We start from the raw sequence: 25,590 nt of genomic DNA on the forward strand, positions 1-25,590 counted from the left end.
ACTCACTGCCCATTCTTTTATGCTATAATTAACTTTATTGATACTTTTAGGAGCCAGTAGTACACATCCCCCCAAACTGCCCATATGCTTTCATCTACTCCTTTGGGTCTTACACTCCAATCTTCTTGCCTCTGTTGATATTCAGTAACCCTTGATGAGTAAGGAACCCATTTAGAAATTAAAAGGATAGATAGGAGTGAAATGAACGTGAGTTGAGGATTTGTTATGCACCAGACACCGTGCCAGAGATTGACATACATAACCTCATTAAATACTCTCAGCAACCCACCCAGGATGGGGTATTATCTCTGTTTTACATAAGCAGAAACCAACAACCAGAGCCCACCCACAGTCTCACAGTTTAGTAAAAAACCAAGCACAGCTCTTTCCAGACTCCAACTTCCATTTTTGAGCCACTATATGATAAAGTAAATGAACTACAAAATAAATATCTTTGAAATGAATCCCATATTAAAATTAAAACAATATTCAAAGGGGAGCAGAAAGGGAGCTGATATCTCATATGGATCTTAGTAGTCAAGACATAAAAGAAGGTTGGATTGGCCTGGAGAGGGGAAAGATAGTGAAAGTGATGGTAAAGAAAAATTAGCCAACCAAATGCCTCAGTTGACAGTCACTTGTTTCGTGTGGTTGAAAATGACACACACTGGTCATGATCAACAGAAAGATGGCTGAGGTTTTGAATCCTCAAATCCTTACCTGAGAGGTGGACATGTGCCGTTTACATTCTAAATAAAGGTACATTTCTTGTTACAGTGATGGTTGGGGCCCCAAAGCCCAATGTGGTCTCCTGGCGAGGTGGGATAGGCCACCGCGAGCCCTGGCTCCCAGTTGGCCTTCTAGTAGCAGCCAAGCAGGAGACAGTCCCGGCCTTCTCATCACTCTGTTACAAATGAAGCTTTCCCGGTTCTCTGCCCAAAGTGAGAGCTTTTAGCTTTTGCAGCTCTCATTGGAGTTTTCCCTCCAGTCCTTAGCATGACTTTCTAAATGAAGGAAAGGATGCACAAGAAAGTGGCCAAATTATGTCCTTGTCTCATTCCCAAGTGCATTTCTCTTGGCTTGAGGAAGAAAGCTTTGTTCTTCTCTTCAGGTAAGTGTTTAATCACCCCCTCTTCACCCTACTGGTGAAAAAGGGATTTCTATCCTAGGGTTATGGAAATGGCCAAAAGCATGACACCTAACACTGCACAGCAGTTTATCAGTCATATATACTCATAGCCCGGGAGAGGAGGACACAACATACCACATTGTCATGTGGGGACTTGGGAACAGAGTGAACGGTCGGGGGCTGTGGGAGACTGCAGTTGTAGTATCAAAAGGGTAGTATCAAATCAGGTGCCTGCTGAGTTCCATGTGATTGGCTTATTTGAATAATTCCATGGGCAGGCAGGGAACTAAAGCCTGCTACTCAGGGATGAGCAGGCTCTGTGGCTGGTTCCCAGGATAAGGCTAGAAGACCTTATCCATGGGAGCAGAGTTGTGGGGGGGAACCCACACAGAGTTGTGGTTAGGCCATTGGAAGCACTCTCAGTTTCCCTCAGATGTCAAGGCATATCTGTTGGACCTTATACCACAGTAGGAATATCATTAATGGAACAAACAAAAATAGAGAAGGAACTATACAAGTTTTGATTTGTGTATGTCCTTCTTCAATTCACATGCCCTAGAAGTAAAGAAACATACTGTTCCTCCCCTTTTGTTCCCCTTCATGAAGTATTGGAAAATATTTTGTCCTTTTTTTTTTTTTTTTAATATTTATTTATTTATTTTGGCTGCTCCAGGTCTTAGTTGCAGCATGTGGACTTCTTACTTTGTTGCAGAATGTGGACTCTTAATTGTGGCAAGCATGTGGGATATAGTTCCCTGACCGGGGATCGAACCCATGCCCCCTGAATTGGGAGCACAGAGTCTTACCCACTGGACCACAAGGGAAGTCCCTACTTTGTCCTTTTTGATGGAACACCTCAGTAACTGGACACTTAGTTAGTGTCATTGTTTGAGGAAGCTAATTTTTATCTGAGCAAATGCTGCCATCCAAGTTTTTTTTTTTTTTTTTTTTTTTTGCGTTATGCAGGCCTCTCACTGTTGTGGCCTCTCCCGTTGCGGAGCACAGGCTCTGGACGCGCAGGTTCAGCGGCCATGGCTCACGGGCCTAGCCGCTCTGCGGCATGTGGGATCTTCCCGGACCAGGGCACGAACCTGTGTACCCTGCATCGGCAGGCGGACTCTTAACCACTGCGCCCCCAGGGAAGCCCCCATCCAAGTTTTTTAAATTAATTTATCAAATAGTTATAGATACTCTAAGTACAGACCATTTGTATTGGAGCTGTATCAGTCAGAGTTCTTTGGTTGCACACAGCAGAAACAGAAGCTGGTTGATTTTAGCAAGAAGTAATTTATTGGACTGGATTTGAGTAGATCAGAAATGCACCCGCCCCCCAAAAAAAGCTTAAGGAACCCAGATTCAGAAAGAACAATAATTTGGGCAGCTCTGCTGAACTTGTCAGCAGGAACGAATGGACGCTCTATTAAGGGCAGCATAGTAGGAATGAATTAGCTCTAACACAGTCACTGGCTTTAGCATTCACATTCCAGGAAGAGTCTGACTGGCACAGCTTGAGTCTTGGCCAAGGGAAGGGGGGCACATTGAGTGAACACTGAACCCAACCTGCAACAGGTTGGGGATGGCTTCTCAAAGGAAAATCAAATGACTGTTTACCCTAAGAAAGGAAAAGGGATTCTGAGCAGACAAAACAAAACAAAACAAAAAGAGGTATTCATTTCTAGAGATACTTTATTACCTTATGTGAATTAGAAAATCAATGCTTATCAAATGAAAGAGGTAAATCATATTTTGGGTCATTTGTGGTGCTTTCTACCGTGTCATTTCTGTTTGTGTATATACTTTCTCATTTTAACAAAATGAAGCATTTTCAGTGCCTCAATACCTGGTTGTAGGGTAGATTTGTTATGAACTTAATCCTCAGATGGGTCAATCTGCCTTTAAGCCTTACCTCTTAGTCCAACCACAAGAATGGGTCTTTTAAACTTTTTTCACAAAGAAGTAGTGATAGGAGTGGTTCAGTGGAAACTCAATATGTTGAATGATTTAAAAACTATTTAGGGGCTTCCCTAGTGACACAGTGGTTAAGAATCCACCTGCCAATGCAGGGGACACGGGTTTGAGATCTGGTCTGGGAAGATCCCACATGCCGCAGAGCAGCTAAGCCCATGCGCCACAACTACTGAGCCTGTGCTCTAGAGCCCACAAGACACAACTACTGAGCCCTCGAGCCACAACTACTGAAGCCTGCATGCCACAACTACTGAAGCCCGCGTGCCTAGAGCCCGTGCTCCACAACAAGAGAAGCCACCGCAATGAGAAGCCCACACACAGCAACGAAGAGTAGCCCCCGCTCGCCGTAACTAGAGAAAGCCTGCACGCAGCCACAAAGATCCAACGTGGCCAAAAAAAAAAAAACTGTTTAATGAAAGCATTAAAAAAAATTTTTTTTTGGCCACACCACCTCACAGCATGCAGGATCTTAATTCCTCGACCAGGGATGGAACCCACGCCCCCTGCAGTGGAAGTGTGGAGTCTTAACCTCTGGGCCGCCAGGGAAGTCCCTAATGAAAGCATATTATGTGCACATTGCAGTGCTAGACTCATGGGCAGTAAAAAGATAGATACACACAACAAAAAGTACAACTGCCTATACCTAAGGAGTTTACAATGAGCATATGCACACACAATTAGGTGAAAGTTCAAATAATAAATATGTAACCCAGATGCAGCAGAAACCCCACATTCCTTTCCCTCCCAAAGTTACATGAAGAATCCCAGAAGCTTGTATACTCAAGGTCACTTTTGAATATTAGTATATACCACCCCTGGAATCTTATTTTCACATTTATTTCTGCCCTACAATTGCTTCCTTTCTCTGATCTGTACCAAACCAGCAACACTCACACTTTTTTTAAAAAGGCATATTTGAGTATAGCAAACTTCACTCAAACCTTGGAGAAACGAAGAGGACTCACATCACAGAAGAGCTAATAGGTTAAAAAGTATTCGATTTCTATATTTTTAAAAGTTCTTTGGATATTTGCAACAATTAAGTCCCCAGCATCCTGCTGTGTATTTTAGCCCCTCCTTCTCTCATTCCTTGCCAGTAATTTGTCCCATGTTATTATGCAACGCATTTCAGCTCTCCTTAATTCAGCCCCAGTCCTCTCTTGGCAAATCCCAAGCTGTTAGACTCAAGCTCTAAGAAGAAGCTGGCTATGGGGTGGTAGGCTGGGTGAATAATTAAAGTCTTGCATAACAGTGCACCAGCCCTCTGCTCTCAGAGTTGCAGGCTCTGTTCTTTGCCCCAGGACTGTGCCCCAGGATACAACCTTCCATTGGCCAAATAAATGTAAAATCTGATACAGAGCTTTCCAAAGGTGGTTGCTGGGACCAGAAAATCAGGATAATTTAATGCCTAGGTAATATATGATCACTATGCAATCCCCAATGGAAAAAGAAACAACTTGTACATCTTTCCTTCTGCTTTCCTTATCAATTATCAAAAGAAAGTTTGCTCTGTTCAGAACCTGTCACTGCCAAAGAAGCAGGGATTTTCATTTGAGCTAGGGAAATGCACTCCAGCTCCCAATCCAGGTCATTAATAAATATGAATATACAGCCAACAATCACCAATTATTTGAAGGAAATGAATAACATAAAAGAGAGGGAGCAAACTCAGAGAGTGGAAGAACTAATTCCTAAAGAAACAGAGTTAATAGAAGAAACCAGAAATAAGAGTTAATAGAGTCAAGAGTATGTCACATCCAAAGGAAGAACAGATGGCTGTGAAAAAGAATCTATCAGAATCCTTGGAAATTAAAAATATGATCACCAGAATAAACAACAGATGGCCCAAATAACAGAATTTACATAGCAGAAGATAAAGTTAGTAAATTAAAATATCTGGCCAAGGAAATTTCTGAGTGTGCAGTAAAAAATAATAAGATGAAAATAGGTGCAAAATTAAGAGATAGAAAAGAAAGATACAGGAGATCCAACATTCACCTAACTGGAGTTCTAGAAGGGGAGAAAGACCAAGAGAGAATAACCAAAAAGGCAATTAGGTAAGCTCATGAAAAATGCTCAACATCACTAACCATTAGGGAAATGCAAATCAAAACCACAATGAGATACCACTTCACATCAACTAGGATGGCTATTATAAAAAAACAAAACAGAAAACAACAAACATTGGCAAGGATGTGGAGAAATTAGAACCCTCTTGAATGCTAGTGGAAATGTAAATGATACAGCTGCTGTGGAAAATGGTATGGTGGTTCCTCAAACACAATTAAACAGGGACTTCCGTGGTGGTCCAGTGGTTAAGACTTCGCCTTCCAATGCAGGGGGTGTGGGTTCAATCCCTGGTCAGGGAACTAAGATCCCACATGCCTCATGGCCCAAAACATAAAACAGAAGCAACATTGTAACAAATTCAATAAAGACTTTAAGAATGATCCACATTAAAGAAGAAAAGCAATCTTTTAAAAAAACAAGCAAAAAAAACCAATTAAACATAGAATTATCATATGATTCAAAAATTCCTCTTTTAGGTATATATCCAAAAGAACTGAAGGCAAAGATTCCAACAGATATTTGTATACCAGTATTCACAGCAGCATTACAATAGCCAAAAAGGTGGAAACAACCCAAATGTCCATCAATGGATGAATGAATAAACAAAATGTGGTATATCCATATTATAGAATATTAGCCTTAAAAAGGAATAAAATTCTGATATCTACAACATGGAGAAACATGCTTAAACATGTTAAGCTTAAACATGCTTAAGCTTTCATTTAAGCTTGTAAACATGCTTAAATGAAACAAGCCAGAAACAAAGGGACAAATATGGTCTGATTCTACTTATATGAAGCCCTTAAGAGTAGTAAAATTTGTAGAGCCAGAAAGTAAAATGGTGGCTACCAGGGGCTGGAGGAAGCAGGGAATGGGAAGTTATTGCTGAATGCTTCCAGTTTCATTTTGGGATGATGAGAAAGGTCTGGAGATAGGTAGTGGTGATGGTCACCACAATGTGAATGTACTTAAGGCCTCTGGATTGTGCACTTAAAAATAGTTAAAATGTTATGTTATGCACATTTTAACACAATAAAAAAATTTAAAGCAAAACAAATATATTACAGATTGTGTTTGCATTTAATTAATGACATTTTTAAAAAGAAAAAATTATGTAAAATTTCTGAAATAGTTCATTGAGCACTGAGCAGGAATAATTTTAAAAGAAACAAACCTAGACACACCATGGTGAATTTTCTGAACTCTAAGATTAAAAGAGAATGCTAAAAACGATGAGAGAAAAAGTAGATTACCTACAAAAGAGCAGGAATCATATTTGCATATTCTCTACAGTACAAGATGCTAGAAAACAATGGAGTGATGGCTTCAAAGGTTTTTTTTTGTTTTTTAGTATTATTTTTTTTCACATCTTTATTGGAGTATAAATGCTTTACAACGTTATGTTTCTGCTGTAAAACAAAGTGAATCAGCTATATGTATACATATATCCCCATATCCCCTCCCTCTTGAGCCTCCCTCCCACCCTCCCTATCCCACCCCTCTAGGTGGTCACATGCACCGAGCTGATCTCCCTGTGCTATGCAGCAGCTTCCCACTAGCCATCCACTTTACCCTTGGTAGTGTATACACATCAGTGCTACACTTTCACTTCATCCCAGCTTCACCTCCCCACCGTGCCCTCAAGTCTGTTCTCTACGTCTGCGTCTTTATTCCTGCCCTGCCACTAGGTTCGTCAGTCAGTACCGCTTTTTAAAATTCCATATATATGCGTTAGCATATGGTATTTGTTTTTCTCTTTCTGACACTTCACTCTGTATGACAGATTCTGGGTCCATCCACCTCACTATAGATAACTCAATTTTGTTCCTTTTTATGGCTGAGTAATATTCCATTGTACATATGTGCCACATCTTCTTTATCCAATCATCTGTTGATGGGCATCTAGGTAGCTTCCATGTCCTGGCTATTGTAAACAGTGCTGTAGTGAACATTTTGGTACATGTCTCTTTTTGAATTATGGTTTTCTCAGGGTATATGCCCAGTAGTGGGATTGCTGGGTCATATGGTAGTTCTATTTTTAGATTTTTAAGGAACCTCCATAGTGGCTGTATCAATTTACATTCCCCCCAACAGTGCAAAAGGGTTCCCTTTTCTCCACACCCTCTCCAACATTGATTATTTGTAGATTTTTTGATGATGGCAGAGGATTAGACCCAAGAGCCCAACAGGCTCCCCAGTGCCTAAGTGGACAGGGAAACCACTGGCCCTGTTCCCTTCCATTCCTGCGTGCCCCTGCCCCATGTCTCCTCCAGGGTCTTCCCCGTCCCTGCTGGACCCCTAACCGTGGGTGGATCCCGCTGTGTGTAGGAACTCCTCCCCTCCCTCAGTCACCCCTCAGGGGTGCCGGTCCCAGAGGTCCAGCCTTTACTTTTGCTACCCCTTCCCTCCCTCCCACTCCCTCAGGACCCACATGGCTGGAAGGGGCCTAGGTGGGCAGAGTATCAGGCCTGGGATCTCAGCAGGCTTCCAGGGGCCCAAGTGGGCAGGGGAAACCTGGCCATGCTCCCTTTTGATCCTCTGCCCTCCCAGTGGTCTCCCAGTTTCCCCCTTCGGGCATGGGATTCCTTCCCTCCCTCCCACTCCCTCAGGATCCACATGGTTGGAAGGGGCCTAGGTGGGCAGAGTATCAGGCCTGGGATCTCAGCAGGCTTCCAGAGGCCCAAGAGGGCACGGGAGACCTGGCCGCGCTCCCTTTTGATCCTCTGCCCTTCCAATGGTCCCCCAGTTTCCCCCTTCGGGCATGGGATCCCTTCCCTTCCCCCAGCTGCCCCTCAGGGGCACCAGTCCCCTCCCGCCTCCACTTCTCCTCCTCCCTGGCTCCCCTCCACGACCCACATCCTACCCAGTCGCTGGGGGTTCCTCCCATCCCCTTAGGTGTCCATGGTCCCCCACTGGCGCCTGGTAGGTGCCCTAGTTGTGCGGAGATGCGAATTCCGCATCCTCCTAGCCTGCCATCTTCTGCCTTCAAATTTTTAAAGGAAATTATTTTGAGCCTAGAAATCTTTCTTCAGCAAAACTGTCATCCACATATCCATGGAGGGAGGGAAAGTTTAGGCATTTAAGGTATCAGTTTACCACTTAAGAATCCTTCCTAGAACAGTTATTGGAACATAAGGCAAACTAAAAAATTGATTTAAAAAAAAAAGTGCAATTCAAGGAAAAAATAGATACTAATAGGAGATTTAATTAAAAAGTAAATAATCGTTGATAATATGGCTATAAAACACACTATAATTTTTTAAGAAAAGATAAGCATGATATAAAATAATTCATAATAATTAGAATTTAAAATTCAGAGTAATTTGAACAAAACCTGAGAAAGGGAAAGGGATATAGAAATTAAGTTAAGGGCTTCCCTGGTGGCACAGTGGTTGAGAATCTGCCTGCCAATGCAGGGGACACAGGTTTGAGCCCTGTTCTGGGAAGATCCCACATGCCGCGGAGCAACTGGGAGCCACAATTACTGAGTCTGCACGTCTGGAGCCTGTGCTCCGCAACGAGAGGCCACGATAGTGAGAGGCCCGCGCACCGCGATGAAGAGTGGCCCCCGCTTGCCACAACTAGAGAAAGCCCTTGCACAGAAACGAAGACCCAACACAGCCATAAATAAATAAATAAATAAATTTAAATCATATGGGCTTCTAAGAAGACCTCTGCTTAAAAAAAAAAAAAAAGAAAGAAAGAAATTAAGTTAAAAGATTTGCCTTGTTTTGAGGAGAGTGAGATTTTAGATACAGATTAAATATCAATTTCAAGAGAGAATGTAAGTTTAAATATAGTTATTAAAAACCTAAGAATACTGAGACAATAAGCATAAGACTTAGAATTTTCAAATACCATGGAGAAAAAAAAAAAGAAAGTCTTATTAGCAAAAGTGAAAAAACAAGGACCCAAAACAACACAGGCAAAACAAAACAAAACCAAAAAACAAGAAAAACCAAAGACAAGAAAGCTTTTCGAACAGGAAGCACAACCCAAGCAGGCAAGAATAGAATGGACTGATTGATTGAACAAGGATATGAAGCACTTGCCTTGTCTAAGTGTTTTACAAGTATTAGCTGATTTAATCAAGCAATCAAGCATGCTGATATCTCAATGAATGTGAATGGATTAAATTCCTCATTTAAAAGAGATTCTTATGTCTTAAGTTGTGTTAAGGCAGAGAGAGAGAGAGAGAGAGAGAGAGAGAAAAGAATATCTTAAAACTGAATTAAATTTTTGAAGATGAAAGGTAGGAAAATTACAACAAAACAAGACCAACAAAGCAGGAATGGCAATATTATTATTGAACAAACTAAAATTCAAGCTGAAAAGTATTAAATGAAAGAAAAAGAATTATTTTATGATGATAAGAGCTATAAACTATTAAAAGACTTGGGAATACCTACTTATGAGCCTCAGAATAATATCAAAACATTAATCTAAAGCTATTAGGAATACCAGGATTTGAATTGATTCAGGGGACTGAAAAAGGAGGGAGAGATTTTTGGTAAAAAGGAATTCCCCAACAGTACTCATAACTGAGCAATAGCAAGGCCACCTCCACCAAAACTGAGGGTCAGTGGAGAAGGAGGCTGAGGGAGAAATAAGATTAGAAAGATAGAGCAGGTTGAATGGCAGGTAAAGAAGTCTAGATTTTACCCTCCAGGAAAGGTGAAGAGGAGCAGAAGACAGAAGTGATGAAAGGTGATCTTTTGGAAGATGGGGCAGGCAACAGTGTGCAGGTCTGGCTGAAGAAGAAATGGAGTATTCACAAAACAGGCCCAAGTGCCTGCTTACTATTGGTAAATCAGTAGTACATTTTCTTGTTATCCTTAGGTTCCTAGCCTATCACAAAGTCTTTGGAAATTGAATTCAGTAAGGTATATGAGAGTATGCTGAATATTGAGGTGCTATAAGTATGTAATATTAATATTAATTATTCTCATTCATTCTATAGTATTATGTTTAAATACTTAGAGTCCTCTAAATTATGATCAATGTAAATTGGTCCCCATAATCCTTACCCTGTAGGTAATTGGAAGCTTTGAAGAACTTGATCAAAGTGAATTCTTTCATCAAGAATCCAAGAAAAGACAGAGTATGAGCAATTACAGAGGCTATCCAAGCATATCTGCTTTTCTTCTCCTTTCTTTCTGTGCACAGTAACCTTCTCTACACGAGGCAGAGTTAAGATCTGGGAACTTGGGAAGGGTCCTACCAACTAGGACAACATTTTCTCCTGTGGGAGAAACTTTTTTTAGAATATTAAATCAGTTTTATAAATTTAAGAAAACGTTGATACCTACATTTTTAAGGAAATATAATTCCTGACTCTATAGTGCTTAGGATATGTGGAGAAGCCTGGTTTTAGGAACTGTTATCAGAGATGGTCTCCCTGCCAGTCACCTGCATCAGCGGAGAGGAGCCAAAACAGAGATAATCCCAAAAGTAGATCATTCGAAAACACATTGCTCTTTAGTTCAGGAGCACAATCAATTACTTTTACTTCTTGCAGCTAATTCTTTCTAATTGCGTATTCCCTAGGTTAATGTTCTAAGTCATTTTCTATCCCTGACCACACAGTAATTTATAATGGGAAGAATGGCCCCAGTATGCTTGTTGGCAATGGTACATGAGCCTGGGATTAACTAGTTGCTACAGATAATTACAAATGGGTAATTCACAGCCAGAAAATTGAGAATGCTTTTTTTTTTTTGGCCACACCCCACAGCTTGTGGATCTCAGTTCCCCAACCAGGGATTGAACTCGGGCCACGGCAGTGAAAACCAGGAGTCCTAACCACTAGACTACCAGGGAACTCCCGAGAATTCTTAAACATATATATTTGTTAGGAGCTAACAGTAAAATTTCTATGATATCTGTGATTCTGTGTGATTCTGTGATTCTGTGTGTGTGTGTGTGTGTGTGTGTGTGTGAGAGAGAGAGAGAGAGAGAGAGAGGAGGAGAGAGAGAGAAATGAAGAAGGATTTTATGATAATTTTATGGTAATCCTTTAACACTAAAAGGCAACTACTAAGGTCTTGCTTTTAGGAATTGAAGTAATTCTCTTTAGCTACTTTCTAAATTTGAAAATGTGAGGATATTTATTTTTAAAGGAAAAAGTTCAATAATAATCTTTAAGTAAATGATTTTAATGTCACATACCAGAAAGAGAAGATATTTATTAAATACGAGGCATCTTTTCTTAACTGGTTTCATCAAGAACAATCATTTGCAGGATTTTTTTGTTTGTTTGTTTTTTGCAGTACGCGGGCCTCTCACTGTCGTGGCCTCTCCTGTTGTGGAGCACAGGCTCCAGACGTGCAGGCTCAGCGGTCATGGCTCACAGGCCCAGCCGCTCCACGGTATGTGGGACCTTCCCGTACCTGGGCACGAACCCATGTCCCCTGCATCGGCAGATGGACTCTCAACCACTGCGCCACCAGGGAAGCCCATTTTCAGGGTTTTTATCAAAACCTCACATTTGCACTGGCAACAAAAATAACATAGTTTAGAATCTTTCTGGCTTCACCAAGCACCTTTGTGAGCTACTAAGAGCATTTATTAAGATAGATATAATTATTATTGAAGGGTATGAGCTATTTATCTATTTTTCCATAACATCTATAAATATAATAATTTAGAAGGAATTACTATAATCAACATGTATACACAATAACATTTTCTTGGCAGGTAGGAACAGGTGGGTAACCTATTCTTTGTGAGTCTGTCCCAAATTACAAGGTTAAAGATAAGATGGCTATTGATACTTGGTAATAGCAATTGAGAAATTAAATAGATACCAGCTCATAAAACCTTATATTGGAGACAACTGTCATTCTACCCACCTCTCATTTTCTTGCTGTTCACTTCCCCTTCTCAGAGAGGATGCCTGGTTGTGACTGGAAGGGACATTAGAATAATGTGTCCTTGCCTGTCAGACCGTGTGAGCCGAGTGGACCAAGGTTGAAATCTCACCAAAGCTGAGGCCATCGCGTTCTCTTTCCTGGCTGTGGAAGTACAGGCTAGAATGCCATTTGTAATCAGAAATGGAAGCTGCTGTTTTAGGGACAGTTGTAATGGGATATTTTCCCAAAGACAAAAGTATGAAGCAGGTGCAGCAGAGACAAGGGTCATGGGGCCAAAAGGACAGGGAAAGAAAGAAAGTGAGAACGAAAGCAAGAATTTTACTAATACCTCTCTGGTTCTGTAAAATTCTGCTAGACTTGCTAAAATAGGGCACCTTGAGATGTGTTTGTATCCTTACAATAAACCTCTCTGTAATTAGCCCAGCTTAAGTGAATTTCTTCTTGCAACTACGCATAAGAAACTGTTTAACTACTATGTTAATTTTCAAGACTTCTAAAGATGGCAATAACTTACATTCTCCTGCCAGAATTTGAGAGAAGCAAGCAAATCTGACACCAGAAATGCAGTTGCCTCACTATTGGCTTGTATCCCAAACCAGTTTAGGGAAGCAGTGCGTAACCTTATTTTTATATGGCCATAGCCAACTTACCCTACTTAAAAGTATAACAATAACACTAAGAAGTGGCCAAGTATTTTTAAATTATTTTCTTTTAAGTGGTGGTCATCCTACGTGTAGAGATTATGTGGAGCAACTGGATCTTTCATACATGGCTGATGGAATAGTTAAATGATACAATCACTTTGGAAAACTACTTGACAGTTTTTTTTTAAGTTCACAATATAGCTACCTTATGATCCAGCAATTCTACACCTAGATACTTACACCAAAGAAATGAAAACACATATCTATAAAAAGATTTAAATAAGAATATTCATTACATTATCATTTATTATAGCATAAAATCAGAAAGAACCAAATTGTCCAACAGGAAAAAGACGGGCAAACCAGTTATGGCATAATCACACAATGGAATGCTGCAAAGCAATAAAAAGGAAGAAACAACTGATGCAGGCAATGACATGCATGAGACTCTAAAAGACCTCGTTGAGTGAAAGAAGTTAGACCCTGAATTACATACCGTATGTTCAATAACAAGCAAAATTAACATATGGAGCTAGAAACCAGAGCAGTGGCTATCTGAGGGGAGTGGTTGCAGACTTTGAAGACAATTTTCTAGGGTAAGAATTTTCTACGGTGACGGTAATGTTCTATGACTTGATTGGATTTACAGGTGCATACATTTGTCAAAATTCATCAAACTGTACACTTTAGATCTATGTGCTTTACTGTGAGGGGAAAGTCAAGATATTATTTGACCAAAAGAAATATAGGGGGCAAAAGACTGTTACTAAGACACAGTCAGTAAAACAGGAACACAGATGCGGGGCACCCTCAGAAGAAACAGGCTCTGGCATATTGTTCAACCTCAAGGTTCCTGACATGTCTGCTTCCCCCAGAGGCCTTGATAGTAGATACTTACCATGAAATTCAAGCACACGGAAAATGCAGAACATTTTCATGTGTATCAACAGTAATAGTTTTGAGGGCAAAACATACAGTAAACGAGTGCAGTCCCCAGCCCCCAATTGCAGTGTTTAATCCCCAGCTCTGCCACTATTTATGAAAGCCTAGACAAGTTAGCTAAACTCTCAGCTGTAAAATAGTGATGATAATAATAGCAGTCATCTCGTGGGACCACTATGAGGATGAAATGACTCTCACATGCAAAGCTCTTAAAAAATGTTTGGCATATAAGAAGTGCTTGATAAATGTTAAGAGTCCCACACAAAAGCAAAAAAGGATTAGAGGTGAGAGCTTCCAGGAAGATGGTGGAAGAGTAAGACGCAGAGATCACCTTCCTCCCCACAGATACACCAGAAATACATCTACGTATGGAACAACTCCTACAGAACACCTACTGAATGCTGGCAGAAGACCTCAGACCTCCCAAAAGGCAAGAAACCCCCATGTACCTGGGTAGGGCAAAACAAAAAATAATAAACAGAGACAAAAGGATAGGGACGGGACCGGCACCAGTGGGATGGAGCTATGAAGGAGGAAAGGTTTCCACACACTAGGAAGCCCCTTCGCAGGCGGAGACTGCAGGTGGCGGAGGGGGAAAGCTTCGGAATCGCGGAGGAGAGCGCAGTAACAAGGGTGCGGAGGGCAAAGCGAGGAGAGATTCCCGCACAGAGGATCAGGGCCGACCAGCACTCACCAGCGCAGGAGGCTTGTCTGCTCACCTGCCGGGGTGGGCGGGGCTGGGAGCTGAGGCTCGGGCTTTGGTCGGATCCCAGGGAGAGGACTGGCGGCGTGAACACAGCCTGCAGGGGGTTAGTGCGCCACGGCTAGCCCGGAGGGAGTCTGGGGAAACGTCTGGACCTGCCGAAGAGGCAAGAGACTTTTTCTTCTCTCTTTGTTTCCTGGTGCGCGAGGAGAGGGAATTAAGAGCGCTGCTTAAAGGAGCTCCAGAGACAGGCGCGAGCTGCGGCTAAAAGCGCGGACCCCAGAGACGGGCATAAGACGCTAAGGCTCTTGCTGCCGCCACCAAGAAGCCTGTGTGCGAGCACAGGTCACTATCCACACCCCCCTTCCGGGAGCCTGTGCAGCCCGCCACTGCCAGGGTCCCGGGATCCAGGGACAACTTCCCCGGGAGAACGCACGGCGCGCCTCAGGCTGCTGCAACGTCATGCTGGCCTCTGCCGCCGCAGGCTCGCCGCGCACTCTGTGCCCCTCCCTCCCCCCGGCCTGAGTAAGCCAGAGCCCCCAAATCAGTGGCTCCTTTAACCCCGTCCTGTCTGAGTGAAGAACAGACACCCTCCGCGACCTACACGCAGAGGCGGGGCTAAATCCAAAGCTGAGCCCCTGGGAGCTGTGAGAACAAAGAAGAGAAAGGGAAATCTCTCACAGCAGCCTCAGAAGCAGCGGGTTAAAGCTCCACAATCAACTTGATGTACCTGCATCTGTGGAATACATGAATAGACAACGAATCATCCCAAATTAAGGAGGTGGGCTTTGACAGCAAGATTTATGATGTTTTCCCCTTTTCCTCTTTTTCTGAGTGTGTATGTGTATGCTTCTGTGTGAGATTTTGTCTGTATAGCTTTGCTTCCACCATTTGTCCTAGGGTTCTATCGATCCGTTTTTTTTTTTTTAATTTTTTTCTTTTTCTTAATAATTATTTTTTTATTTTAATAACTTTATTATATTTTATCTTTATTTTATTTTACTTAATCTTCGTTCTTTCTTTTCTTCCTTCCTTCTTCCCTCCCTCCCTCCCTCCCTTCTTCCTTCCTTCCTCCCTCCCTCCCTCCCTGCCTCTCTCTCTCTCTCTCTCTTTCTTTCTTTCTTCTGCAGCCAGGAGTCAGTGCTATGCCTCTGAGGTGGGAGAGCCAACTTCAGGACACTGGTCCACAAGAGACCTCCCAGCTCCATGTAATATCAAACAGTGAAAATCTCCGAGAGATCTCCATCTCAACACCAGCAGCCAGCTTCACTCAACGACCAGCAAGCAACAGTGCTGGACACCCTATCCCAAACAACTAGCAAGACAGGAACACAACCCCACCTATTAACAGAGAGGCTGCCTAAAATCATAGTAAGGCCACAGACACCCCAAAACACACCAACAGACGTGGACTTGCCCACCAGAAAGACAAGATCCAGTCTCATCCACCAAAACACAGGCACTAGTCCCCTCCACCAGGAAGCCTACACAACCCACTGAACCAACTTTAGCCACTGGGGAAATACACCAAAAACAACAGGAACTACGAACCTGCAGTCTGCAAAAAGGAGACCCCAAACACAGTAAGATAAGCAAAATGAGAACAGAGAAAAACACACAGCAGATGAAGGAGCAAGATAAAAACCTACCAGACTAACAAATGAAGAGGAAATAGGCAGTCTACCTGAAAAAGAATTCAGAATAATGATAGTAAAGATGATCCAAAATCCTGGAAATAGAATAGAGAAAATGCAAGAAACATTTAACAAGGACCTAGAAGAACTAAAGATGAAATAAGCAACAATGAACAAAAAAATAAATGAAATTAAAAATACTCTAGAAGGGATCAATAGCACCATAACTGAGGCAGAAGAACGGATAAGTGACCTGGAAGATAAAATAGTGGAAATAACTACTGCAGAGCAGAATAAAGAAAAAAGAATGAAAAGAACTGAGGACAGTCTCAGAGACCTCTGGGACAACATTAAATGCACCAACATTCAAATTATAGGGGTTCCAGAAGAAGAAGAGAAAAAGAAAGGGACTGAGAAAATATTTGAAGAGATTATAGTTGAAAACTTCCCTAATATGGGAAAGGAAATAGTTAATCAAGTCCAGGAAGCACAGAGAGTCCCATACAGGATAAATCCAAGGAGAAACACGCCAAGACACATATTAATCAAACTGTCAAAAATTAAATACAAAGAAAACATATTAAAAGCAGCAAGGGAAAAACAACAAATAACACACAAGGGAATCCCCATAAGGTTAACAGCTGATCTTTCAGCAGAAACTCTGCAGGACAGAAGGGACTGGCAGGACATATTTAAAGGGATGAAGGAGAAAAACCTACAACCAAGATTACTCTACCCAGCAAGGATCTCATTCAGATTTAATGGAGAAATTAAAACCTTTACAGACAAGCAAAAGCTGAGAGAGTTCAGCACCACCAAAGCAGCTTTACAACAACTGCTAAAGGAACTTCTCTAGGCAAGAAACACAAGAGAAGGAAAAGACCTACAATAATGAACCCAAAATAATTAAGAAAATGGGAATAGGAACATACATATCGATAATTACCTTAAATGTAAATGGACTAAATGCTCCCACTAAAAGACACAGATTAGCTGAATGGATACAAAAAAAAGACCCATATATTTGCTGTCGACAAGAGACCCACTTCAGACCTAGAGACACAAACAGACTGAAAGTAAGGGGATGGAAAAAGGTATTTCATGCAAATGGAAACCAAAGGAAAGCTGGAGTAGCAATTCTCATATCAGACAAAATAGACTTTAAAATAAAGAATATTAGAAGAGACAAAGGAGGACACTACATAATGATCAAGGGATTGATCCAAGAAGAAGATATAACAATTGTAAATATTTATGCACCCAACATAGGAGCACCTCAATACATAAGGCAAATACTAACAGCCATAAAATGGGAAATCGACAGTAACACATTCATAGTAGGGGACTTTAACACCCCACTTTCACCAATGGACAGATCATCCAAAATGAAAATAAATAAGGAAACACAAGCTTTAAATGATACATTAAACAAGATGGACTTAATTGATATTTATAGGACATTCCATCCAAAAACAGAATACACATTTTTCTCAAGTGCTCATGGAACATTCTCCAGGATAGATCATATCTTGGGTCACAAATCAAGCCTTGGTAAATTTAAGAAAACTGAAATTGTATCAAGTATCTTTTCCAACCACAATGCTATTAGACTAGAAATCAATTATGGGAAAAGATTTGTAAAAAATACAAACACATGGAGGCTAAACAATACACTACTTAATAACGAAGTGATCACTGAAGAAATCAAAGAGGAAATCAAAAAATACCTAGAAACAAATGACAATGGAGACATGACAACCCAAAATCTAAGGGATGCAGCAAAAGCAGTTCTAAGAGGGAAGTTTATAGCAATACAATCTTACCTTAAGAAACAGGAAACATCTCGAATAAACAACCTAACCTTGCACCTAAAGCTATTAGAGAAAGAAGAACAAAAAAACCCCAAAGTTAGCAGAAGGAAAGAAATCATAAAGATCAGATCAGAAATAAATGAAAAAGAAATGAAGGAAACAATAGCAAAGATCAATAAAACTAAAAGCTGGTTCTTTGAGAAGATAAACAAAATTGATAAACCTTAGCCAGACTCATCAAGAAAAAAAGGGAGAAGACTCAAATCAATAGAAGTAGGAATGAAAAAGGAGAAGTAACAAATGACACTGTAGAAATACAAAAGATCATGAGAGATTACTACAAGCAACTCTATGCCAATAAAATGGACAACCTGGAAGAAATCGACAAATTCTTAGAAATGTACAACCTGCCAAGACTGAATCAGGAAGAAATAGAAAATATGAACAGACCAATCACAAGCACTGAAATTGAAACTGTGATTAAAAATCTTCCAACAAACAAAAGCCCAGGACCAGGTGGCTTCACAGGTGAATTCTATCAAACATTTAGAGAAGAGCTAACACCTATCCTTCTCAAACTCTTCCAAAATATAGCAGAGGGAGGAACACTCCCAAACTCATTGTACAAGGCCACCATCACCTTGATACCAAAACCAGACAAGGATGCCACAAAGAAAGAAAACTACAGGCCAATATGACTGATGAACATAGATGCAAAAATCCTCAACAAAATACTAGCAAACAGAATCCAATAACATATCAAAAGGATTATACACCATGTCAAGTGGGGTTTATTCCAGGAATGCAAGGATTCTTTAAAATATGCAAATCAATCAATGTGCTACACCATATTAACAAATTGAAGGAGAAAAACCATATGATCATCTCAATAGATGCAGAGAAAGCTTTCGACAAAATTCAACACCGATTTATGATAAAAACCCTGCAGAAAGTAGGCATAGAGGGAACTTTCCTCAACATAATAAAGGCCATATATGACAAACCCACAGCCAACATCTTCCTCAATGGTGAAAAATTGAAAGCATTTCCAGCAAGATCAGGAACAAGACAAGGTTGCCCATTCTCACAACTCTTATTCAACATAGTTTTGGAAGTTTTTGCCACAGCAATCAGAGAAGAAAAGGAAATAAAAGGAATCCAAATGGGAAAAGAAGAAGTAAAGCTGTCACTGTTTGCAGATGACATGATACTATACATAGAGAATCCTAAAGATGCTACCAGAAAACTACTAGAGCTAATCAATGAATTTGGAAAAGTAGCAGGATACAAAATTAATGCACAGAAATCTCTGGCATTCCTATACACTAGTGATGAAAAATCTGAAAGTGAAATCAAGAAAACACTCCCATTTACCACTGCAACAAAAAGAATAAAATATCTAGGAATAAACCTACCTAAGGAGACAAAAGACCTGTATGCAGAAAATTATAAGACACTGATGAAAGAAATTAAAGATGATACAAATAGATGGAGAGATATACCATGTTCTTGGATTGGAAGAATCAACATTGTGAAAATGACTCTACTACCCAAAGCAATCTACAGATTCAATGCAATCCCTATCAAACTACCACTGGTATTTTTCACAGAACTAAAACAAAAAATTTCACAATTTGTATGGAAACACAAAAGACCCCAAATAGCCAAAGCAATCTTGAGAACGAAAAATGGAGCTGGAGGAATCAGGCCCTGACTGCAGACTATACTACAAAGCTACAGTAATCAAGACAGTATGGTACTGGCACAAAAACAGAAAGATAGATCAATGGAACAGGATAGAAAGCCCAGAGACAAACTCACACATGTATGGTTACCTTATCTTGATAAAGGAGGCAGGAATATATAGTGGAAAAGCACAGCCTCTTCAATAAGTGGTGCTGGGAAAACTGGACAGGTACATGTAAAAGTATGAGATTAGATCACTCCCTAACACCATACACAAAAATAAGCTCAAAATGGATTAAAGACCTAAATGTAAGGCCAGAAACTATCAGAGGAAACTATCTTAGAGGAAAACATAAGCAGAACATTCTATGATATAAATCACAGCAAGATCCTTTTTGACCCACCTCCTAGAGAAATGGAAATAAAAACAAAAATAAACAAATGGGACCTAATGAAACTTAAAAGCTTCTGCACAGCAAAGGAAACCATAAACAAGACCAAGAGACAACCCTCAGAATGGAAGAAAATATTTGCAAATGAAGCAACTGACAAAGGATTAATCTCCAAAATTTATAAGCAGCTCATGCAGCTCAATAACAAAAAACCCAATCCAAAAATGGGCAGAAGACCTAAGTAGACATTTATCCAAAGAAGATATACAGACTGCCAACAAATGCATGAAAGAATGCTCAACATCATTAATCATTAGAGAAATGCAAATCAAAACTACAATGAGATACCATCTCACACCAGTCAGAATGGCCATCATCAAAAAATCTAGAAACAGTAAATGCTGGAGAGGGTGTGGAGAAAAGGGAACCCTCTTGCACTGTTGGTGGGAATGTAAATTGATACAGCCACTGTGGAGAACAGTCTGGAGGTTCATTAAAAAGCTACAAATAGAACTACCATATGACCCAGCAATCCCACTACTGGGCATATACCCTGAGAAAACCATAATTCAAAAAGAGTCATGTACCAAAATGTTCATTGCAGCACTATTTACAATAGCCCGGAGATGGAAACAACCTAAGTGTCCATCATCGGATGAATGGATAAAGAAGACGTGGCACATATATACAATGGAATATTACTCAGCCATAAAAAGAAACGAAATTGAGCTATTTGTAATGAGGTGGATAGACCTAGAGTCTGTCGTACAGAGTGAAGTAAGTCAGAAAGAGAAAGACGAATACCGTATGCTAACACATACATATGGAATTTACAAAAAAAAAATGTCATGAAGAACCTAGGGGTAAGACAGGAATAAAGACACAGACCTACTAGAGAATGGACTTGAGGATATGGGGAGGGGGAAGGGTAAGCTGTGACAAAGTGAGAGAGAGGCATGGACATATATACACTACCAAACGTAAGGTAGATAGCTCGTGGGAAGCAGCCGCATAGCACAGGGAGATCAGCTCAGTGCTTTGTGACCGCCTGGAGGGGTGCGATAGGGAGGGTGGGAGGGAGAGAGACGCAAGAGGGAAGAGATATGGGAACATATGTATATGTATAAATGATTCACTTTGTTATAAAGCAGAAACTAACACACCATTGTAAAGCAATTATACTCCAATAAAGATGTAAAAAAAAAAAAAAAGAAAAGAAAAGCAAATAAGAACTCTAAAGTGGATTCTCATGCCTGGACTCACTGTTGGGCAAGTTTTAACATATGTAAGTAGAAAAAGATAAAAAGACCTTTGAAAACTTTAATCTGCTTGTATATTTCTCTGGAAATGGCATTGGCAGTTTTGTGGGCATCCAGCAATGATGGTTTCCATTCAGAGAAGAGGCACTTCTGAACTTGATACAGCTGTTTGCAGGGAACAGAGAGACTGTGAATTCTAGTCAAGGTTTCACCATGTTGCCTACCAAAGTCAGTTGGTTTATAAAGGAGCTTTGGGGTTAAAAGCATTTTTTCCCACACCAATGATTGTAAAGTCAACATTCCACTAACTGAGGCTGTTACTATGTCTGCTTGTTTTCTCCAAATTAGATAAACTGTAACTAGTCAGAATACTAGTGGAATTTTTATTTTTAAGATTTTTTTGATGTGGACTATTTTTAAAGTCTTTATTGAATTTGTTACAATATTGCTTCTGTTTTCTGTTTTGGTTTTTTGGCCTTGAGGCATGTGGGATCTTTGCTCCCCAACCAGGGATGGAACCTGCACCTCTTGCACTGTAATGTGAAGTGTTAACCACTGGACCACCAGGGAAGTCCCACTAGTGGAATGTTGAATAGTGCATTTCCTCTTATTGGTTTGTTCTTCATTTGATCAAAAGCTACGAACATCTTCATTTCATTTCAGATTTGACCAACGGTATCTATGAATTTGACCTCAAAATGACTACTTTATTACAAACTAGATTAACTTAGCCAGCTATATTACCAGCAATAGTTTGTCTTTGTTCTGAGATAAATATGCTGTCCTAAAAATCTGATATAGCCCTCTTGACAAAAATTTGATGAATTCCCTAGCAGGTACAGGAATCCAGAGACATTACTTACTGAAATGGATACAGCCATATAATGTATCTTATTGAATCAGAAATATTTCCCAGTTGATTATTGGATGCATAAATCTAATCAGAGTTATCACCTATCAAACTGAAAACATTAAACTTACAAAGCCAAATGGAGCCACTGGCAAATCATAAATATTGCCATGGCATCTGCATATCAGAACACTGTTGTCTTGACTCAGGACTTGGGAGAAATGTTAACTCTTTCGGGGGACCACGAGTAGGGCAGCTGGGCTCTCCTAGAGACAACTTCAAATAATCAGGTTTAGGAAACCAAACTGCCCTTCACATCTGAAAAGGCACCCTTCCAAGCAATACATGACAAAGAGTCTTCTTCAGACTCCCTGTCCTTTCTCTGCTGGAGCCGGTGACCTCCAAAGCTGTAGACAAAGCAGCTTTTCTGCTGCATTTAAAATAAAACAAACAAACAGCACAGGAAGGTGACCCAAGGTGATCAAGAGACTATTAGGCTGTTCTCACTGATCATAAGAATGTAAAGTTGAACTCATTAATATGCTGTTGCTGTTTTCCTCCTGAGAGAAAGTTGAATTTGGGGTTACCAGGAGAAAGCAGAGCCACCCCAGGGTGAAGCAAAGAGGGTTTTTTTTTTAAATTTAGAGTGGCTTATCAAATACTGTATTATTCTCCTCCTCTCTATGGCCCATTATGTTTTTCTTTGTCTTGTATGTACACTTAGACATCAAGCCACCAAACACCTTATGTATTTCTAGATAATTCAGCTTTCAAATAGATTATGTTCTTTTCCCAAAAGCATACTCATACCAGTCAGATCATGTTTCCTACCTTTTAATTTGGAAACCAAGGTCACCAATATGCCCAGGATGAAAACACTGCCCCATTTTTTGCAGGCTGCCTGCCTTCATTCCTCTGTCATTAAGGGGGGCAGACATTTTGCTACATTGGTATTCTCTGCCATAATCTGTATGTTAGTTAACATTCTTTTGGTTGCCAGTGAGAGAAACAGTTTCTGGCTGAGTTAAGTGAAAAAGGTAATTTCCCACTAGCCATCATTTTACAAGGAGATCCGGCTCGGTGCTTTGTGACCTAGAGGGATGGGATAGGGAGGGCAGGAGGGAGGCTCAAAAGTGATCGGATATGGGAATACATGTATACATATAGTTGATTCACTTTGTTGTACAGCAGAAACTAACACAACATTGTAAAGCATTTATACTCCAATAAAGATGTGGGGAAAAAAAAGGTAATTTATTGAAAAAATGCTGAGGCAGCTCTCCAAATCAGAGGATGAAGAAAATGGCCAAGGCTGTTGGAAACCTCAGCATCAGAGATCTGTGGACCTTTCCTCTACAGCAGGGGTCCCCAACCCCCAGGCCATGGAGTGGTACTGGTCCGTGGCCTGTTAGGAACTGGGCCGCACAGCAGGAGGTGAGGGGCAGGCAAGTGAGCGAAGCTTCATCTGTATCTACAGCCGCTCCCCATTGCTCCCATTACCGCCTGTCAGCATTATGGTGAGTTGTATAATTATTTCATTATATATTACAATGTAATGATAAAAGAAATAAAGTGCACAATAAATGTAATGAGATTGAATCATCCTGAAACCATTCCCCCACCCCCCTAGTCCGTGGAAAAAGTTTCTTCCACAAAGCCGGTCTCTGGTGCCAAAAAGGTTGGGGACCACTGCTCTAGAGCACTGACATTAACGTGAGTCAGCTTCAAGTGATCCCATCTCTGTATGTCTCCATTCAAAACGGAGATTCCAGAGAGAATCTGATTTGCTTAGGTTTGGTTGATTGTCCAATGCTGTATCAGTCAGCTCTAGCTAGAGGGGAAGGCTACTTCATGTAACTTGTCTATCCAGAACAGTTTCCATTCAGGTAAGGGAGAATGGCCATGCTCTGAAAGGTGACAGAAGCCCAGGAGCCCTCTGGCATGGTATAGAGAGTGCCAAACTAGCAGCGGATTATAATATACCTACCAAGTGTGACAGACTAAATTTTAAAAAAGAAAACTTCTATAGCCAAGTAAGATACATCCACCTCCCAAATAACAGGATAGAAGAAAGAAGGGCTCTTTAAAAATGCCAGCCAGTTAGTTTATGGTCTCGATCAGTGCTGCAGAGATGGAAAAGGAAGGTATCAAAAAAAGTAAAATAGCTGATTTACTATCTACAAAAGATCAACAGCTTTGCCAGGCATTGGCAAGTGTAGAAGTAGGGCAGAGTGAAATGTTCCTGTGGGGTCCACACTGATGAAAAGGGGTTGACTGAGCAGATTGACCAACTTCTTTCCACTATGGGGAAAAAAATCACCACCCATCACGATCACATCTGGTCAGTCTAAGGAGGTGTGTGGGAATCCAGATGGCTTAAGGTTTATTTTCACAAATTGAGACAAACAAAGGATTCTGGGACAAAAAAAATAACCAAATTTCCAATTCTTATCAAAATGAGGGATATCACAGACCATTAGTCTCCTCTGAGGATTTATTCACGTCCCCCTTTTTGGATTAGGAGATACCAAAAGGCCCAGAAAGAAGCTGTAACTTGGTGAAGGTTAGCATCAGTAGAGTTGATAGGGCCAGAATATGGGTCAAACCCAGAAAACAAGATGTCGGCCAGCACACGAGGCAAGCCAGCTTCAGAGCTAGAGTTGCCTTGTCCAAGCATCAGATTGGCTCATCCTCTCTCTGAACACTGGGAGAGGTAAGTGCCTGGCTGGGAACCGCAGCCCCTCCTGGCCTGGGGCAAGAGCTGCACCAACCCTCACAACCAAGCCTGAATCTGGAGGAGAGGACGAGGAACTGAGTGCAGGACAGTTGCTTCCATACATGTGGAACCAAGACCATTGACTGAAAGAATCTAAGGAGGTCATAAAGACATGGCTAGGGGCTTCCCTGGTGGCGCAGTGGTTGAGAGTCTGCCTGCCGATGTAGGGGACACGAGTTCATGCCCCGGTCCGGGAAGATCCCACATGCCGCGGAGCGGCTGGGCCTGTGAGCCATGGCCGCTGAGCCTGTGTGCCCGGAGCCTGTGCTCCGCAACGGGAAAGGCCACAACAGTGAGAGGCCCACGTACACACACACACACACACACACACACACACACACACACACACACACACACACACACACACACACACACACACACACGGACATGGCTAAATTCTAGAACATATTGAAACAAAAATAAGAAAATATCTTTCTAAACCTATAAAAAAGAAAATCACATTCTTTACTGGTGTGTTAGAAAAACCTGTCACAATCTCACCTAGTTTCTAAGCATTTCAGTGTGAAATTTATCTTTCTGTTTACCCGTGACCCTGGGTAGGAATCTATAGAATGGATAGCCTCTCTCATATTTAAATTGTGCCAACTAGGCCTCTGAGAGATATTCTATCCTGATAAGTGTTTATTAGCGTAGTGCTTCTAAACCGTATCAGACCCAATGTCTCCTTTTAGAGCAAATATTTTATAACATCTTCTTTTCTATCTTGAGATTATAATCACAGATAATATCTTACCTTCACACATAATTTTTAAAAATCTATATAATGCTATAGCTGTAATTTTAAGGAGAAATAAAAGGCAAGTAATTAATCATAGAATAACATATTTCGATAT

Source organism: Globicephala melas, chromosome 7, assembly GCF_963455315.2.
Source record: "Globicephala melas chromosome 7, mGloMel1.2, whole genome shotgun sequence".
In the NCBI taxonomy this organism is placed as follows: Eukaryota; Metazoa; Chordata; class Mammalia; order Artiodactyla; family Delphinidae; genus Globicephala; species Globicephala melas.